The 17,183-nt window shown below is 35.1% G+C and overlaps 1 pseudogene; it reads left to right on the forward strand.

Annotated features, from left to right (window-relative positions):
• Nucleotides 1-3,811: 3,811 nt before the first annotated feature.
• LOC145244256 (5S ribosomal RNA) lies at nucleotides 3,812-3,928 on the forward strand (annotated as a pseudogene).
• Nucleotides 3,929-17,183: the final 13,255 nt, after the last annotated feature.

The raw sequence follows: 17,183 nt of genomic DNA on the forward strand, positions 1-17,183 counted from the left end.
AATGAAAAGGAGGGTAAATATAGACAAGAGAGAGAATACAAAAAAAAAAAACAAAAAAAAACAAAAAAAACGAAACGATTGGCGAAACAGTAAATGAACATATAGATAAATAGTAAGGTAGAAACGACAAATATTTACTATTATGTAAAAAGAACCGTGTGCGCGTGTTCCATATGAAATCGGAAACGGCTGGGCCGATTTTTATATTTTATTAATTTTACATGTAGGTACTTGATGTATCTTAGAGTGTTCTTACGTGGGTTTCGTAACGAAATGCGTCTGATCAAAAACACTCGATTTTACCAAAGTTTACAATTTTATACAACGTAATATCACACGTGCATTTTATATCTATATTTCATAGTTTCTTCACACGAACTGGTATACGTTGGAATACCTTCTCTATTTCCTGCTTCCCTGACTGTGCTCCCATCCAGCGCGGCCGTAGCCGAGATTGAACCCACTACACGAGTTTGTAGTGTAATTCAAACCTTGTCGGTAGCTGCATACTTTAAGTTTCGCCAGGGCTGTCAAGGGTATTTTTTTTATCGGGACGCCAGATGGTGTGCCTACCACGGCTTGACAGTCCCATCTACCCTCGAGAGAAGGATAGACTGAAAAAAAGCGCGAAGTTATCCGCGCGCAAACAAAGGTTCAGCCTATAAAATCAACTGTAGATTCTGTCAGAAAACATAGGCACGTTTGAAACGAACTTTTCTTTTTAAAGCAAAATTGAACAACGATACTTGACTCTTGTAGGTTTAATTCAATTGATTGTGCAAAAATACTATCATTCAATTGATTGTGTAAAAATACTACCATTCAATTGATTGTGTAAAAATGCTATCATAAAAAACCCATACTTGTTTCATTGATAAGAGAGTGGCACGTTAGAAATTAATGTTTTTAGCACAATCGAACCATGATGATTTACTTTTGCATTTTCAACTTTAACCGAAGCCATTTTTTACAAATAATTTTATAAAATCAACCGTAGATTCTCTATAGTGAAATGTAGACGACAATGTATTATTGATTTTGTAACTGCGAGATTTACTGAGCTTAAGAGGAGGGGGGCATGACTAGAACAGGCAATAGATCGATTAAAAATGGACGATATTACTGATTTCAATGACAAAAGTATGGGAGGATAGAACATTTGTTGATCCTCATTCAATCCCGGACAACGCCGAGTCTACCCGCTAGTTGATAGATAAATGAGTTTTGTTCTTCAATCTTTCTTAGGTTATTCAGTCTAAATCGAATAATTTTGAAAAAAAAAATGTTTTTGTGTCATGTTGTCCTTATATTTTCAAACATTAATTAATATACTTGGTTTAGTGGTTTTGTAGTTTTGTTTTTGTCACGCAGAGATGGAGTTTTGTAACCTAAAATGTAAAAACAAAAAACAAAAAAAAGATAGCGCCAATGTTTGATGCACAAGTCATAAAGCTATATCTTCAAACAGAGAAGTGGGGGGGATAAACAATAAAAGAAACAGAAAAAAGAGAGGCGGGACAGAGGTTGTTATTGTTTTGTGCTGTGCATAACATGATTAAGTTTTGCAAAGAGATTAAAAAAAAAATTGAATGTACGGTGGATTTGTGCCAGGAAGCCTATATCTTCAGACAGCCCGATCTTGTAACACCAGAGAATCGATAAATGTCAGAAATGAAAAAAGTGAAAGAAACAGAAATCATCAAGACACTGGAAAATCAAAAGAGAGATATGGAAAATTTAAAGGGGTAGCTATTATGCATATAATAGAAGAGATACAGCAAGGATCTGTGCCATTCACGCCGACAAGATATTTTAAATGATATCAAGTATAGCATCAAGTCCTAGGAGTATATACCAGATGAAATGTTAGAAATATCATACACCACCCAGTATAATTATGCAATCCCTACTGCTAAATACCTCTAAAACGGAGTTTTTAACCAAACATCTTTATATGGGACAAGAGGTAAAAAGAAGCAATCCTAGTTGAAGTTCATCGCCTAATCATTCTGGCTTAAACAAAGCTTAAAGAGAGAGAGAGAGAGAGAGAGAGATAGGAGAGGAGAGAAAGTGAATAACAAAATTTTATGTGCAAAATTAACAGAAACTCGAGTTGTAGAAAGATGTACATCATTGTAGCGATCGCAAGAACAACTAGGCTTATGAAAAGAATTTCAAAATCAACTGACGAACATACCTGATGAGCAAAGTTTTATTTTTCTATCGCTTACTTTGAGCATGTTTAGCCATCCTGAGATATGTTTTGAAAAAAAAAATGTAATTTAGAGGAACATGTTCGTTTAATATTTTTAAAACAGTATGTGAAAACAGCCAATGATGCTCGAAACACGTGTTATAGAAATTAAAACACGTAACGTTTTAAATATTGTAAAATAAAAATTAATAATAAACAAGCCCTCCATTTTTTATGCACACACCAACAGAGGGGCGACTGGCCTTTCCAGATCGTAAATGCGCTTAATATATTTTGATTTATGTGTATTTATTTATCATTACCCAGCTGATTATCTATTTGGTATTATATTTTACGTAATATATATAATAATGACATAAATAGTAAAAAAAAAAAAAAAAACTAAAACAATTGACTCTAGCCTTGATTCCTTATTTAGCGCTCCAACCTTGTTCGCTAATGTTTGAGCTGATGGATAAGTTATAAAATAAAACCACTTTTAGCTATGATTAGTTTACGCAGTCGCAACCTGATAAAACTGTCGGCAAGTTGAAAGCAAAAATGTTCATTCCAACTTGCTGACGTTTGTACACGTTATTCATACATCCAAAGAAGAATTTTACTCGTTATAAACCATCTTTCGTCCATAATTACAGTTTCCTGCAAGTATCAGTATCATATGACAAGTATTTTAAGGTTTTATCACTGTAATATTTACACACAGGCAGACACAAATACATAGTCTTCTCTTATTTATATAGATCTAACAATGTGTGCACACAGACACACACATATGCGCACGTGCGTGTATGTGTGTGAGTGAGTGTGCGTGTGCGTGTGTGTGAGTGAGTGAGCGTGTTATCTTGTTTTTCTGTGTAAAATCGTTTCTACAAAACTACTCTCAAATTCTGGTTTACAGACTTCAAGCATAAGATGTAAGGGACTCACAGTTATACAACAAATTCGATTTTTTCTTCAGTCGGTAAAAGTAACTGCCAGGGCGTCAGCATTGAACAAAAATTAAATTGGCAGATGTAAATAAACTAATCGTACTAGTTCCACGCATGCGCAAATATACATTTATACGTTTAACAACGTTATTTTATAAGTCTTTATATGCGTATCGACTTAGTTCAGACGGTAACGAATAGTGCTGGAAAGCTATATGCTTTGGTTTCAATTCTAGCTGATAACACCCAAAATATATTTTATAGCTTTTATTGGGTACAATATAATCATAAAGGAGAATTGGCTCTATATTAATAAATACAAAATCTGTATAAATTAACATATATTTAAACCTATTTCATGACCGGGCAACGCCGGACAGTCTGATGATATGTAAGTGTGTGTATATTTTGTACATGTGTTGTATGTTTTTATGTTTGTACATATGTTTGTATGTTTTAAGTAATGGGAATATCTTATATTTTTGATTCGTAAATAATAGTGTAAAAGACGCGATTCTCTGTTAATACTCTTATTCACGCCAGCAAATCATTAGCACTTTGATGTAAGTGGCTAGTAATTTTCATAATGTCTACAGGGGTTTATGCAAGATATTGAAGTGCGACATGTTTGTCGACAGTACATATATAATTCTGATGTTAGTGAAGTATATACGACAAAATCACGTTGACACACCGGTTCTCGTCAGATCACCGAAGTCAAGCAACGTTGAACCTGGCCAGTATCAGATGGGTGACCATTTCGGAAGTCTAGGCGCTGTATGTACCCCAAGGTAAAAATAGCAGATTAAACTGGGTCAGTCTATCCTTCTCTCGGGGGTAAATGGGACTCTCTTAAGCCGTGGTAGACACACCATCTGGCGACCCGATAAAAAATATCCTTGACAACCCTGGCGAAACTTAAAGTATTCAGCTACCGAAAAGATTTGAATTACACTAAAAATTCGTGTAGTGGGTTCAATCTCTGCAACGGCCGCGCTGGTTGGGAGCACAGCCAGGGAGCAGGAAACAGAGAAGGGATTCCAAAGTATACTAGTCCCTGTGAAGAAACTATGAAATCTCTATATAAAATCGCTGTCTATAATATGGAAATATTCAACTGCAATCCTCCATTTTTATTCAAGTAGAGAGAAAAGTGAAAGTATGTTTTAAAGTTCACAAAAGCCGGAATAAACATTTTCAAGATTTGAAACCAAACGCTTTAGAAATTGTTTCTAGACCGTTTGAAGTTAAATATTTCTTTCTTTTGTAAGATAGCTTACATATTATAAGTGTTTTGTAGAGTACGTAGGGAGTTTTGTCAAGTTAGGGTCCTGGATATGACCTTAAACTATATCCAATGTTGAAGCCCTAGTTGGCGGGCGTTGGGAAATGTGGAATCACCCTTTGTCATTGCTCCCATGTCCACTCTGACCCGGAGTGGTATTACCTGTTCGGGTAACAACTATGAGCTAAATAGAAACCGACTTGTAAAAAAGAATATTCTATTATAAATATCTCCTTCAAAATAATTGGATTTGGTATTAAATAACCTTAAAATGGTTGATATGCCGTAAAACAAAAACAACCAACCAAAACAATATCTTAATTTCGACTGTTTGGAAGACCTTGCTGAATACAGAAATAATGCAAAGGGCTGCGTAGAATAGTGTGAAGCTGCTGTATGATCACATGGTTTATTTGAATAGAAAAAAAACAAAACAAAACAAAAAAACAACAGACGCATGAGACAACAAACAAGCATAGAAAAGAGAGGCTGATAAACAGATGGTCTATAAAAATATAATTAAAAAATACAAGCCACGGTTCGATTAATAAAGATACGTCGGCAATATAAGACATGAAAGGTTTTCGATAAATTTGAATACGAGACGGCCATAAACAGAGCAAGACAAATCGATCGTAACAAGTCGAGATATGTGATTGACTGGATATAGATCGAAAGCGTCCGAGGGATGAGATATGGCGTTTCTAATTTCCTTGAAGTATGGTGCTTAATAATGATCGGACGGCTCCAGTTTTCATCTATGTGGAATCCGGTATCATTGACGTGCTGCACATTTGAGAGCATTCCTTCCGTCTGTGTATGTGCGTGTGTGTGAATATATATGAAGTAGGACTTCGCGAAAAGGCGAACGGAAGACATAAAAGATAATCCCATCTGAAACCAAGTTCTAGCGTCGGCGGTTGGACGTGCTCTAAATTAGATAAGATGGAACCGAGAGAAATGGGCGAGGGACAGAAAAAGAATTCTGCAAAAGAGTAAAAACGAAGAGTACTGAATATAAAGAGGTGGATGCAGGAAGAGAGATCGAGTAAAGTAGATGATGAAGAAATGAAAGTTTGGTCAAAATACAAAATGGCAGCATTAAGCTTCAGAATTTTCGAGACGAAGATTAACAATTTATGTTACTCGACTATTCTATTCTATGTCATTCTCACGTTTCAGCCGATGTACCTCCGATTTTAACCAAGAACATCTTTAAAACTTTAGAATCTATACTAAATTACGAAAACCTCCATATTTACCCCGTTATATCCTATTATCCTTTAAATAGGACAACACAAATTATTTTTAAAATCAATAAGATAATATAGCATATTTTTATTATTAAAATTTAACCCCAAACAAGGCATCGCGCCACTTTGATGCAGGGGGCTACTATCGGAGACATAATTTGCAGGGATATTATGAAAGGAAGATGAGCAGCAAGATGTCTGCTCACATTACATTTGAACTTCTGCATGTCAGTACACTTCGGGGAAGCAGGAACCCGGAAGGGAATTACAAAGTCTAGCGTGTTTGAAGAAGAAACTATTTGAGTAGGTTATCTTACACCTAGAGATCTCTGCTGTGTAGGGGAAGAATTTAGCTTCTTGTCGGGAGTATTTACATGGAGGGGCTACAAGCGCTTTAGTTCGTCAGAGCATTCACCATTAAAATACTTGTAGAAGAGGCAAAGGAATGCTTTATTTCGTCGATAGGACAGAGGCTAGAGCTTAGATGAGTATTCAGGACCTATCAGGTTGGCAGATCTTTTGAACACTGTCCAGAGCGAGAGACTAGTATCAGATGCACAAGCCCAAATGTGACAAAATACTCCATACATGGGCGAATAGTGGCCTTACAAATGTACAGGATACTTTCAGGCGTAAGTAGCTTTCTAGCACGATGGAGAGAGCCCACTTTCTTCGTAGCGGCTTTGGCAATGCTTTCAATGCGTCTGTTCCAACTTATGTTCACTGTAAACATTAGACCGATGAGTTTAAAAGAAAGACTTTAGGTAATGTCTTTAGCCATTGCTATTGGTGGTTGAGAAGATTTCTTTTAATTATTGGAGGAAACAAGCTTAATCTTAGCAACATTGAATGTGACCATCCATTTATGTCCCCATTCCTCTAGCGTCTCTGTCATTTCCTTAGATATGCGTTCATTTGTTTTCCCCTCGTGCCTATTATAGAGCGTGGTATCATCAGCAAATATACCCATCACAGAGACAATTTTATCGAGGACGTCTTTTATGAATATTAAGAATAATAAAAGTTCAGGGATATACCCTTGAGGTACTTTCGCATTTATATCATATTGTTCAGATGCACGACCGTCGAGAACAACATTGATTCTTCTCTTAAGAACGATTTAATTATGTTATGTATTCATCCAGAGATACCATATGATCTGATTTTCCCGAGAAGACCATCGCGCCATACCCTGTCAAAAGCCTTAGATATATCTAAGGTTATCGCTCTACCCCCCTGCTAATTGGCGATAATTCAATGGGTCAGTACTTTCGCGAAATTCTTGAAAATTGGTACCATAAAAGCAATTTTCCAGCAGTCAGGAAAGTAAGCCTTATTAAGGCATTTGTTGTAAAGTTTGAGAGGGAACTGGAACAACCTCGGCGGAGCATTTTCTTAATAGCACAACAGGGATGAAATCGGGTTCACATGCTTTTGAGATGTCTAGGTTTTTATATCATACACTTGTGAAGGGATGATTTTCAGATCATCTAGTGTGGCGTCTGTCCGCAAAGCAAAGTCAGGGAGGGATAGTATTGCTGGGTCCAATGTGGAGTCTGGCGCAAACAGACCGACAAGCATGTTAGCCTTCTTGGTTGCCATGCAAACAACCTCATAATTGTCAGATAAGGAAGGAATTGTTAATTGCTCATTACTTACTACACTGCTGTAGATTTTCCAAAAATCAGGTGTTCCTCTGTGTTTCGATGCGGTTTTTGGTGGTTTGACTATATTCTCTCTTAGCTGTCACTATTTTTCTCTTGCAATTACTTCTAGCTTCTATATACTTTTGTCTGTCTAAGTTAGGCTTATGTCGATTAAATTTGCCGTACGCATGCTGCCTTTGAGCAATGGAAGCTGCACAAGTAGAAGTAAACCATTAGGGAGAGTGGGGTCTTGTTAGCAAATTTCCACGAGGGAACATGAGCTTCAATTGCCGTTTTGAACCATTCAATGGTCTCATTTGCACACTGTTCAGCTGGAAGAGAAAAGATATTTCCCCATGTGGCATCTCTGATGAGATCCCTGATGGCTTCCCAGTCAGCCTTTTTATAATACTTCGTTGTCTTGAGCAAGACTGTTCAGTTTTGGGTCGAGAATGTAGGGCGATTCTATTATTATCACAGCGTTATTCCCAAGTGGGAACTGTGGTCAGAAATAGATCTTGACATGAGGCATGTTGATCTTGATGGTTTGGGGAACGTGTCGAAAACGTAACCGTCTGTGATAGGGAATGAGATATAGAGAAGCTATGTATCGTGCTACTAGCTGGATCTGTGTAAGTAGAAAATCCAAGCCAAGTACTGTGGTGGACATTGAAGTCACAAAATACATGTAATTGTGCGCTAGTATCGAGGGAGGGTGTTGTATCTATGCTGTCAGAGACTTTGTTTATTAGGTAAAGTCCTTGGTCAAGAGAGGGAGAGAGCGCGGTAGAGTAAATATTAGTAGCTAATGTTATTCTATATGTAAAGTCTAAAGCACGTGAATAGAATTGCTTGTAATATAATTAATCTAAAGAAATGATGAAATTCATTTATATTCATCAACCTCTTTCCGCTAGTCGTTAAACCCCTCTTGAAATTCCTGTGAAGTTTTCGAATAGTTTATTTGTTCGATGATGTATAAACTTATGAGTGTTGCAATAGTAAGCCACTTACTTGCTAAAGGTGCAATCTTTGTGTGGACTGCTTTATTTTTTAACATAATGTGTCAATTTATTTTGATTTCTAAAATATGTCACATGAACCCAATGTCAATATTTCGTTTTCTAAATTAGATAAATAAATTTTGCCTTTGGATTTGTGTATTATAACCCATTTTTATTCATTATAGAATTTTTCAACTCATAGTAAAAATATAGATACCCTGCATTATAATAGGTTAATTAACGATGCGCTTAGAGTGTCCTCACTGTCACGTATAACAGAAGAAATCTTAAGTAATGTCTATTTATTAATCGGGCTACTGTTTTTATCTTGAGTGTGATTTTCACAACGTTTCGGTCGATGTAACTTCCAACCTTCTGCGGGACTTTGGAACTCCCTTCCGGGATTCTGCTTTCCCAACTGCAATGATATGAAGAAGTTCAAGTGTAATGTTAACAAACATCTTTCTACTCATCTCCCTTTATAATACCCCGCTAATTAAATCCATAATAGTAGCCCCCTGCTTCAAAGTAGCACTGTGCCTTGTTTGGGGTGAACATTGAAAAAAAAAAAAAAAAAAAGAGGTGTATCTTGTCGAACTTGGGAATTTGGACGGAATTTCGAGCGGAACCTTTTATTTACTTCACGGTGGTAGCGTACTCTTGTTCTTAGTCATGGCTGGCGGAACAAGACCATCCTACCCCCGTGAAGTAAATAAAACGCTCCGCTTAAAATTCCATCCGAATTCCCGAGTTCGACAGAAACATTCCAGAGTTCGACAAGATATACCTGAGAAGGTCGGAGTTTATATCGACCGACACGTTGTGAAAATCACACTCAAGATGAGAACAGTAGTCCGATAAAAACAAATAACCAATCCTCATCTCAAAAATTCAGAAACGTCATAAGGTTTATTTTATTACTAGTTATTATCGCCGCTAGTAAGGATTGAACCTCCACTTTACAGAAGACTACTACTTGAACATAACTTATCTGTTGAGCCACATATCCTATGAAAAAAAATACGGAATCAGAACAATCTACCTCCTATCGTGTAAGAGTAAAATGTATGGTATCTCATAAAATGGAATGTCCCGGGGAATGGCATAAGAGGCAGAATAATAAAAAAAAACAATAAAACACAGGAAGAATAAAACATAAGCAATATTTACCGTTTCCTTCGGTCTGTCTTATTTATTTTTTCAAGTGTTTAATGGTTTTTCCATTTTATCTTTCCTACGAATATATGCTTGATCCGAACGAAACCGTGAAATCACTTGGTTTTGAGGAGTTTTCCCCGTGTTTGATTTTCTTTTTCTGTTTTCTCTCAATGACATTCCGTTTAGAAATATAGTGTATTTCATTCTCATAGCATAAACGCAACTAGAACATCCAGCGAGCGGTAAAATCTTAACCTTTCAAAATTGCATTACTTACTTTGTTCGGAAATAAGTTAAATTACATCCGCAAAAAAAGAAAAGAAAAACAAGTTCTATTGTAAAACGTATATATTAGCATGGAAAAAGTGTTGACGAAATGTTGTTGGAACACTTCCTTGCTTTATGGGAGTAGGTAAAAATTCAAATAAAACCGTTAGTCACTATTTGGCGTGACGAAGAAATAAATGTTCATTCTTCTGAAAGCGAAACAGTAAAAGCTTTAGAAAGAAACTACATTCAAAAGCGTCATGTCAACGTAAGAAGAAATAAAACAAACTAAGATATAACTACCATTTGTTTCTCTTAATTGAATCTCTAGCAAAAGAGCGATGTTTCTCTTAAGTGATGTTTGACTGTGTTTAGTTTGTAAAATAAGTAATTTTATAAGTTTGACGAGTCACCAAAGATTAAACTCAATAATTATTCCTTTTAGCTAAGATCAAAGTGTACTACATGTAGTGATACTGCAATTAGACGAAAAAGAAGTAGTTTTCCAAATATAAAGTCACGTAATTCTATGTTATCACGGCTGACCATTTTTGGACGCGCAAGCGCGATGGTATTAATCCGTGAACTCTGGGACTATTTTCCATTTCATAGCCTAGCCTCCGTTTACGCTACGCGCGAGCATAAACGAAGGCTGTTAAATGTGCACTTGCGTACCAAATTGCCATGTCACAGTGTAATATTGGCGAAAAATTAAAAAGATAAAAATCCATTCAGATTAAGACATTTTTTTTATTGTTGTGTTAACCCAGACTGTCCCTCGTTGACTGAGAGTTGGAGTAGATAAAAAGGAGTGGCCGCTCTACTGTTGTAGTAGTCGTTGCTGTCTTTTAGATAAATTACACTTCGACCATCGTTACCCATTTGTTACTTTTACAAGGAAAGGCTGATTGTACCTATTTACTATGCCTCCCCACAGGACAGAGTTAGACATCAGGGTCGTTTTTTAACGTGGAGAAAAGGTACAAAAATAAAAAAAAATGTCTCAGTCGTGAAGAACTGCTCCTCCACCGAAAGAGAACAAGAAATGGAAGTGCAGCATCTGAAGAACAGATAGTACACTTTGATCTTGACCAAAAGGAAAGGCTGATTGTAAGCAACGTCGACATTTCGTTGCAAGATTAAACCGTCTTTTCTCCACCCCCCTACTCGTCGGTAAGCTAATTCCGACAGTATTCGAACTAGAGATAGTGCCCACCATTTTACAAGGTCAAAGTGAAATGTTATGGTCGGGTCTTCGCTGTACGCTCGGGTACCAACAAGGTGGGTACCCGAATGTACAGCAAAGTCCTGCGCGAAGCACGGGTATCTTTGCTAGTCGTATATGAGCAGAACTGATTATTGGCATATACAGAGTTCAAATGTAGTTAAGGTCGCTAAGTTCAATTTTACTGCTGTCAATCTATTTTGCCCTTGCCAACGCTATCAGTGATATAAAAGGCTAAACTAAACTCGTCATAGTTGCAACTACTTCAGGTGGAAGGTTAGAGTTAGGGCCACTGCAAACAAATTTTCCAGTTTAACACTTGCCGCAAATAGACAATTCTGATGCTTGAATAAAACAAAAAAGAAATCGCGTATAAGAGTTTGTTTAGTTGTATTAGTCTTCGATCTCAGTAGGAGAACAACGCGAAGCTAAAAGATCGAAGCCGGTGAGTGCGAGCAAACTAAGAAAACATTCTGATCCCCGCAATTGAGGAACTATCCATGACCGACACACACACAGACACACACACAATATAACTTTGGACTAGATTGAGAGACGCTCCTTGCTGAGCAAACTTTTTTATTTTTTATTTTCCTCCGGATAAATATCAGGCTTTTCAGCAAACGAAGGCCATTCGCATTTCTTATATCGATTTAACGAAGCAATAAAGATAGTTGTTGATGTTCAAGAGATGGCTACAATTTGCGACAGTTTCTCTGGCGATGACCTTTCAGTAGAGTCTAGTCTCTTGACCTTATAGCAACCATTCCGCTTCGAGGAAAGGTTGGGGGTAAAGTGTGTGGACATCCTACAAGAATAGAAATTGATTGTTCTGTCGATGGTATTTCTTCAAATCTCAAGTATCGCTAATAATAACCACAGCAACAATTGAAATATACAGTGACCTCTGTCACTTGGCGATTGTGAAAAACGATAACGAAGTCCAGGCTCGAAGACTGGACGTAGCCATTTGGATAGTGTATATATATATATATATATATATATTATATATATATATATATATATATATATATATATATATCATGCTAAAGCGGAGTTAATTAACATCAATGAGGTTTTTGTTATTTATATTTGAATCTCACAAATTGCGTAATATTCAGCAGTTTTGGGATCAAGTTACCGTGGAAAAAACAATCTTAATAAATTTTAATTTTTTTACGAAGGGGTCACGATATATTGAGGGGCAGATGCCATTCGAGGATAAGCGTTAATGTGTGCATTCTAGTCATTGCGACAACTTCGTAATAATCGTTTGTAGAAGTAATTTAATATAATTATATCAATAACGATAAGTTATCGGTCATGTTAAAAAGTCACACATGCGCGTTCGTAAAACAGTTGACAAACAGATAAAAAATTGATGACCGCACATAATATTTTTCAATTTTGAATCCTTAGCAGCCAGTTTCTTTCAGGATGAAAATAGATTCAAATTGTTCCCTCAGTCTGAATATCCTATATCTGAATATATAATAATTTCAAGTCTGTAGAAAAATCGCTTAGTATATAGGTTGAGAAGTGTCCTCATATACACATTATCGCTTATATATATATATATATATATATATATATATATATATATGTATATATATAGATTATATATACCCTTTTCTTTACTAACGTCTTTCGCACTTAATTTGTAGTGCTTTGTTTATTCATATTTTATAATTTAAAATTTTTTTATTAGAAATTTATTTTAATTTTATGGGGGAGGGATTTTCGAAAAGTAAAAAAAAAAATATTGCCTGTAATTATTTTGAACATTTGAAAGTTAAGATATTTTATAAAACTAAAAAAAATGATTCCATTTTCTTTATATATATATATATATATATATATATATATATATATATATATAAGCTGAACGTCTTTGTGTGTGTGTCGGGTCACGAATAGGCTCCTATATGGTTGACTATTATAGAAAACTGGTCCCATATAATAATAGATGTATCGAGACACAGAAATGGGTATTTTGATCTAGCATAATGATGATTCATTTAAATTGTGGGGTCTGCGTACGCGCCTGGTCCACAAAGTATGGAAAGAAAACATTTGAAAATTGAAAAAAAAAAACGTTTGCAAGTGTTTTTGATATAGATGTACATAATACTTTGATAAGTATGTTTTAACTGGTATAATAAAATTGTGGGGTCTGCATTCGCGCCCGGTCTCCATAGAATAGAAATAGACACAACCTTTAATAAAGACTTTTCATATCTATCTGCGTAAGTATACTTTGATAATTATGTTTCAGTTTGAAGAAATATGGCATGATAAAATTATGGGGTGTTCGTTCGCGCCTGACCTCCATAGAATGGAAATATGTCACAAAGTTTAACAATTTTTTTAAAAATATAGATCCACAGAATATTGTGATAAGTGTTTCAGTGTGAACAGGTATTGTATAATAAATTATGGAGTTTATCTATTTTATTTTGACTTTTATCATATTTTGCTTTGGTTTTGATACCCACAAATCCGAAGCTATTTCTTTTCAACCGTTCCTTTTCATAACCTATCAAACTTTCATAAATCAGAGTCCATTTTCTGAAGGCTGTTTTTGAACCCAGTCAATGACCTGTACTTTTGCTAGTATATATATATATATATATAGATATTAGCATTTGTTTTTCTGTTCCTTTTATCCCTATTGTATCACCGCCTATATTTTTTTTCAATTCTAATGTAAATAAAATCCATTTCTAATCTGCATGTTTTCAAAGTTGGTATTGTGTTTTTATTATTATTACATTTGTATAATACCGGCTTTTCCATGTCTGACGAGAAGAATTTAGCTTCGAAATACCATGGCCAAAAGAGGTTTCTCCCTTATTCCCCTTTTTGTAACATTAACTGACTTGATGATATAATAAAGTCCCTACGTAACTTAACTCTATTTTCCTAACTTGTGGGTGTGTGCGTGTGTGTGTGTGTGTGTGCTTGTATGTTTGTGTGTACCGCACTATCGGATTTGTCTGTCTAATTTAAAGATTCTGTTAGGCAATAAATCAACTAATCTCTGCCAGTCAATAACAGAGTTTTATCTATGAGATTAGTCGTTCAAAACAATGCTAGAACGAACAGGAATTTTTAAAATTTTGAAGTAGATAATTTTCGTTTTAGACCAAGATTTAGGATATAATTCGTTTTTAATCTTTATCGTCGTGATTGCTACTTGTACAGATGTGACAAGATGATATATCCAGACGCATGCAAGACACAGACGCAAAACGACAGATAGAGACAGAGAGAAAGCAAGACAGAATAGATAGAGAAAGAACAGTTGTGTTTATGATGAATAGCATAAAGAGTAAAAAAAAATAAATAGAAAATATATATACATTAAAATAATAGAATCGGATCATATCTTCTTCAAAAACAACAGAACAATGAGATCTCAAGTAGGATTAGTTTAAATAAATGATATGAAATATATTGTTTTGAAGCAGACTTGTCATATCCATAGAATATAATATCGTCTATCGCTAATGGCAATTTGATAACTTTCTGTTATGAATCTGAAACTATAATATTATTATCAATTCGGGTTACTAACTCAGATTAATGTAGTATCTTCTAATGCTCGATTCAGCTTAGAGATACATAGCTATTTTTCTCTCTTCAGACCATAATGTACAGATTATCTCCCCCTTTTTCGGGACACTGTAGTATCTGATTCAATTCTCTAAATATTTACACTCAAGTGAGGGCACGTTAAGCGAGATGGAAAAAATCCATCCTTCATTCTTTGGTAAAAACACGTATATTTCTCTTCTCTTTAACTCCGAGGCATTACCTCCTCCTTAACACCAAAATGAAGAAAAAGAAAAGTTACGTACCGGACTTCCTACCATGATGAGACTATTTTTAGCGAAATATTGAACTTACAAAAACAATAACAGTAAATATAATGATTTTATCATTATTTCGGATACTTCAAAGTTTTCAAATTTATTTTGAAGCAGACTGGTCATATCTATAGGATACAATATCATCTATCGCTAATGGCAATTTTATAACTTTCTGTTATGAATCTGAAACTATAATAATCTCAATTCAGTTTACTAACTCAGATTAATGTAGTATCTTTTAATGCTTGATTCAGCTAAGACGTAATAGCTATTTTGCTCTCTTCAGACCATCTTGCAAATATTATCTCCCTCTTTTTTGGGAGACTGTAGTATCTGTTCTGTGCTTATAATACCATGCTTATAGATAACTAGCGTGAACTGTGGAACTTCCACAGGGGACTCATTCATATGTAATATATTGATGTTGGCATTCTGTAGATGTTCAGTGTAAATGGAGACGCTCAGATATTATTGTAGTTTTTTTTTATTGTTAAGACTGCAGAAGTATTTAAACTAGCCCGGTCGTAAAGTACGCTTAAACATGATATTTTAATTTTTGCAGATTTCGTATATATTATTATAGAGTTAATGTTCTATCGATTTTTATATATTATAACGTTGCGATTTAAAAAAAAAATATCCATAGGACTTGAGTGCATTAGCTTGAATCGAAACCGAAATAAAAACACGCACACATATATAAACTCGAGTTCCTTCAGCCGAAACCTGTGAACAACTCTTAATAAAATTATTTATATAAAAAATAGATGACTTAAGTGCTATTAGCTACAATCGAAATCGAAACCAAAACTTATGAAGAATACTTGGTAAGATTATTTATGACAAGAAATGGAAGTACATAACAATTAAACGAACCGGATGTAAGCGTGACACAGAAAAGAACACACGCCCTATCGTATTAATATATAGATTCACCTTTTTCGAATAGATGTTAGTATTGTATCTATTACTACCATGATATGCTCTTCCTTTAGGGGAATCAACGTTATGCTAGTCATAGACTGAAACATTTGCTCGTCCTGGTTCCACGTCTCATCTAGCCTAAATTATATATGTTAAAATACATCATTGTAAAAAGAGATCGTAACATTTTTTTTTCTAATAAGACAATTTTAAAAGATTATACTTAAGCAGCATTGCATTTGTATTTACTAACCATCTCCACAACGGTTGTATGTGAACTAATAGTGATGTAGATTTGAAAAATCCTCATTGCTGAACGTTACCGAGGCTGTCATAACTGATGTAAAAGCTTTCAGAATTTGATTCAATCTTCTAAATATTTACACTCAAGTGTGGGCGCGTCAGGCAATACCGAAAACAAAAGATCCTTCATTGGTAGAAACACGTATACGTCTTTTCTATTCAGAGACATTATCCCCTCCTTAACACTAAAATGAAGGAGGGAAAAAAATCACGTAACGTACTTACTACCTCGATTAGGCTATTTTGAGCGAAATTTTGGACTTACGAAAAACAATAAAAGTAAATAAAGTCATTTTATTATTATTTCCGACACTTAAAAGTTTTCAAATTTCTCATTGAAATTCTATTCAACAGAAATATCTTTTAAACGTGTGTGACGGTCTTTTACTTTAAACTTCCCGCTCAAAACTAGAGCGAAACACGTGGACGAATGGAACACGTATATTTCTCTTCTCTTCTACGCCGAAGCATTACCTCCTCTTTTACACCAAAAGTAAGAAGAAAAAAATGATGCACCGGAATTCTTATCCCGATGAAGTTATTTTTAGCGAAATATTGGGCTTACAAAAACAATAAAAGTAAAATAAATTTTATTATTATTTTCGACACTTCAAAAGTTTTCAAATTTCTCATTTAGAATAGACGGTTGCATAGGAGCGCCCGCATCAATTATTTTGGCTAGATGCCTCAGATGGATACAATTATGATAGTCTACTAGTTTGCGTTAATCATGCTGGAAAAATCATTCTCAACTTACAACAAGAGCTCACAGAGTTAGGTAAACTAATATACTGGAGAGCTCTCGTAAAACAAAAAACGACAATGAGTCATGGTTATTTTCTGTGCTCCAGAAAGACGGAGTGAGAGAGAGATAGAGACTGCATCAAACGGCTTACACACAAGTCGCTGTCTGAAATCCCATATCCAAAAGAAAAGCAGATTCAAAAAGAAACGATTCATTAAAACCAAGGCCATTTTATTCATAGATGAGGACAGAACAATCCATACCATCCTAATTGTATTATAGTATATTCAAATTTTGGTCGGTTGGTTCCATTAGGCATAGTATACGACTTTCACCATGGTGTAGCAAAAGAGAAAG

Source organism: Euprymna scolopes, chromosome 22 (genome assembly GCF_053919585.1).
Source record: "Euprymna scolopes isolate OS-2025 chromosome 22, ASM5391958v1, whole genome shotgun sequence".
NCBI lineage: Eukaryota > Metazoa > Mollusca > Cephalopoda > Sepiida > Sepiolidae > Euprymna > Euprymna scolopes.